Genomic DNA, 4,746 nt, shown 5'->3' on the forward strand with positions numbered 1-4,746 from the left:
GAATCTTTGAAGGGATTAAAGATAGAGGCACTCTTTATGACTCTGATATAGACTCACAACTGATATATCTTTTTATATCAGTTTTACTAAGGCAGAGCCAGTTGAATAATGGTTTCTGTGGTGGCAAGGACAAGGGGGTGAACAGATCGTTGACAGGACAGCATGGTTTTTCCCTTTAACAGAAAAATAAAGATAGTAGCGTGATCTCTATGGGGATGAAGCGAGTGACTTCTGCAGGCACTGCTGTTCATGCCGTGAGAAAATGTCAAAGGCACGGAAAGTCAGTGATGATGGGAAGATTTTGTAGTTGATTGATGGGTTGAGCTTTGTCATTCTGACTGGCGTAAAATGGAATGTCAAAGTTGTTTTGATTTGTATTACCTTAGTTGCTAGGAATGATGGAAACTTTTTGAGATGTTTTTGAGCCACACATTTTTCTTCTTGGAAATCTTGTTCAGATCTCTGGCCCAGGTTTTGAATGAGTCATGTCATATATATGTATATATATACTTTACATTAGTCACTTGTCAGATGAAGAGCCAGCAAATATTCTTTCCCATTTTTTCACAATCCCTATTTACCAAGTTGTTTGTTAATTTAGCCATGTAGAAGATTTTACTTTTACAAAGTCCCACTTAGCTGGACGTAGCCTTGAGAACCTGTGGATTCTGTCCTATCTAATATAATTTTATGGAACAAGATTTATATGGAAGAAGAAAAGGCCTCCACGAACCCTAAAATTACATCATCCAACAAACAGTAGGAAGCAATTTGGAGAAAACTATGCCCAAATTTCGAAAAAGATTATACTGAAATGTTGTAACCATATTGTTGGGCCACAGCCTTGTGGTGAGACATAGATTAATAGAAATGGTTATTAGGATATAAGAGCTTTCTAGGAATATACTTGAGTTATTGGCCAAACAGGTTGGCAGTTAATACAGTTACTGTGTGATTATTCATGTCTGGGCAGTTGGGAAATGAATGAGCATTCACCATTTACATGTACATACAGGCACATAGGCAAATAAAATAAAAATAAAAATGGTGAATTTCTCTACTTAGGCCATTTACTTTTTTGCTTTGGGCAAAACATGTGGTATTTCAGATATCCAGATTGTATTGCATCCACCCTTGTTGCATATTCACACACCTAGCCTAGATTTTTTGTTTTTTTACCTTCTATTATGAGTAAACTGTGGGCATCATTTCCTCTCTGGTGTCTCAGAAAGTCCCCATGCCAAAGCTGTGATACCTGTGCTCTTCACCTAGGGATGAGCAGTAGCTCTGCAGGGAACTAGAGGAAGATTCGAGGCTGTGAAGGCTGTCTGTGCCCCCTGTTACCTCCAAACCTAGCATACTGGGCAGAGGTTTGATGGAGGAAGGCACTGAACTGTGCCTCTGATAAGGGAACTGTACATATGATGACCCACCACATGGTGGAGCTGTGGCTACATGCATTGAGAAGGACTGCCTCCTAAGCCTAGTTCAAAATGACAGGTTATACTACTTTGGCCAGAGTCAGAAGGGGCCTGTTGGAGGCAGAAGCACTTTAACTGGGGCTGTGATGTCAGTGATATCATGGTATCATATTCAGAGACTGCAGTCAGATGTACCATTCAAACCTCAGAGCTCTGAGTATGTCTTGCCCTTCTTTATTGGAAATACTACACTATCCTAACTTTCTCTCAATCCACAGGTCTTGAACTTTAGTTTTTACCTCTTTTACTTTAATTTGAGGCTTTAGAATTCAAATGAAGATTCTATACCATCCAAGCATGTTTCTCACTAAGTTATCTCTCACACTCCAAGCTTCTATGTAAACATGGTACATTGAAAAAAGGTCACAGTTAATATTGGCAGTTGGTTGATGAATTAAGTGAATAAAAATATTGCAAAATGATAGTTAATGTGAACATCTCAAGTACTGTGCTTGGCTGCATTTTTTTTCCCTTGATTTTATCAGACTATATCCAGATACATCAGCCTACCTCAGGCATGGTAGACTGGGTCTCAGAAGACAGATATTGTTGTAGTCTATATGACAGTTTATGGTCTTTCAATGTCTATTTTTATTTTGCATGTGGAAATGTCAGACAATTACTTGGATTTATTATATGGTACATATGGTAGAGGAGAAAATTCATGCTGTGACTCAAATGTCCAATGTCTGTTGTATGTTAGGACTTATAGGAAAGTCATTTTATTAATCCATACTTGTTTTTCTGCTGTGACTTAATCTGTCACCCTAAATCCATGTGTTAGAAACTTAATTCCAATGTTTATATATTAATGACACTTTCAGGTGGGACTTTTGAGATATAATTAAAACTAAAAGAAGTCCACAAAGAGGGGCTCCCAACACAGCTACTGGGTGACTTCACAGAAAATGAAGGGTGCTTGCTGCTAATATTCTTGTTCTGTTATGGCATGTGATGCCCTTCATGATGATCACATTATGGATTTGTGTAGATAGAGGCTTTTCTCTTTTGTCAGGTGCCACTGTTGCTTCTAAATAATCACTCAGAGACATATATTATTTATAGATGTTTGGTCAAAGGTTTGGACTTATTACTAGGTAGCTCTTACATTTAAATTAACTAATATATTGCTCTTACATTTAAATTAACTAATATATTTTTTAAATCTATACTTTCCAGTAGGTTCATGGCTTGTTACCTTATTTCTTACAAGTCTCTCTTCCTCAGAGTTGTCTGGTTTCTACAAGATTCACCCTTCTTCTCCTAAATCTCTGCTTGGATTTCCCACCTGGCTCTATGCTGCTTTGCCCTAGGACAAAGCCGATTTGCTTATCAACCAATGATAGCAACACATATTTACATCATCAGAAAAAATATTCCACAGCATTTATCCTCTTATTTCTAATAAAAAGTAATTTTTCAACTTTAAGATAGTTAAATTATATAAAACAAAACAGTTATCAGGGAAGAATTAAAATAACAATATCTAGTCTATTTGTATTTGGCAAAATTTAAAAAAATATTCTATCATATATCCTATTTTATAAGTCTGAAGTTTCATATCTAATTTACTTTTTATCCTAACTAAGGAAAAGTATAATTGTCACTATCTGATCTTCAACTCTGTCAAAAATCCCAGAGATAGAATATTCCCCTAATAAATAGAAAGTGCATTACAAGCAACTTCCAAACTCTTGAAATGAAAGAAACATCTGACTGTGTGTACATTCTCTCAAAGTTCTTATATAATGATGGATTATCGGTCTTCAGCCTACAGGTCTGTATTATCTGGCAGACTTTTCAGTGAAACAGGAAATTGAAAGGACTGTTCCACCAATATTGGCAAAGTACATCAGTCACTTTTCTCTGCGTACTGCATACTGGCAGTTTCTTCTTGAAACAGGAACCTGAAGGACCAGCCTGCTTTGTTTTGGCAAAGTATCGTGGTCATTTTCCTGTGGTTCCTGCATAGCTAGTTTATACAGCATACTCTCAAGCAGTCCAGGCAAAAGCAACCTTTTGCCAAATGACTAGACTTGCCACATTGAAAGCAAATTTCATAAGAAGTTTGTTTGATGCTCATCATCCTCTTTAAAGTAATAGTTGCTTCCAGGAGCAGAAATGTCTGTGTTGTGAAAAGTCTCAGTTATTAAAATATTTTACTTGCCATATTCTATAGGTCTATGAAGGGTTCGAAGGTTACTTATCTAATTGAAATAAATCTTTGTATACCTACAAAACATAAACAATAGGAATATAAATTTGACTAATATAAAAGATAACTATTAATCTGTATTTTTAATTATACATTATATTTTAAATGGACTACATAAACATAATACCTTAAACAAGAATAGAAATATATATACAAAATAAAAAAAATTGATTTTAAATTTGTATCAATAAACCAAAATCATACTAATGCACAGTATTTTGAGATTAACATCTATTTTCTGGATTTAAGTCAAATCAATATCTACCTTTTCCTCTATCATTTTTATATCATATGCCCTTTCCCCGTTTAGAAAGAAATTGACGATGACTAATAACAATTTATAACCAGTCCCTCTTAAATGATAAGAAACATTTATAAAAATAGCTTGATAATTTGGGCAATATTTTCTAAACTACTTCTGCTGATTTTTGGAAGAGGCTTACCTTTTAGGGATCCTGAGAAAATCTGAGATAATGGCCAAGTCTTCGGAAGACTAGTTACAACTTTTGCTGACGGATATCATCAGTCAAATTTCTGGACCCCAGTGTATGGTCTTCCCAAAGTCTATTTTGATTTTGTAAGAGGAAGTGCTAGAAAATTACACTTTGAATTTCTTACTTATTGTTACAAATGGTAGTGGAGAGAAAATCAAGCTGTGACTCAAATATCCAATGTCTGTTGTATGTTAGGACTTATAGGAAAGTCATTTTTCCAATGCACACTTGGTTTCCTGCTGTGGTTTAATCTGTCATCCCAAATCCATGTGCTAGAAATGTAATTCCAATGTTTATATATTAATGACTTTTTCAGGTGGGACATTTTTGACATAATTGAAGTAAAAAGAAGTTCACAGATTGGGGACTCCATGATGGCTACTGTGTGGCTTCACGGAAGCTAGTACAGCCCATTAGGATGTCAGTATGGCGATTTCTCAGAAAATTAGGAAACGACCTTCCTCAAGACCCAGTAATACCATGTTTGGGTATAGAGTCAAAGGATGCTCAATTATATACAAGGACATGTACTCAACTATGTTCATCGCAACATTGT

Source organism: Myodes glareolus, chromosome 15, assembly GCF_982192425.1.
Source record: "Myodes glareolus chromosome 15, mMyoGla1.1, whole genome shotgun sequence".
Taxonomy (NCBI): domain Eukaryota; kingdom Metazoa; phylum Chordata; class Mammalia; order Rodentia; family Cricetidae; genus Myodes; species Myodes glareolus.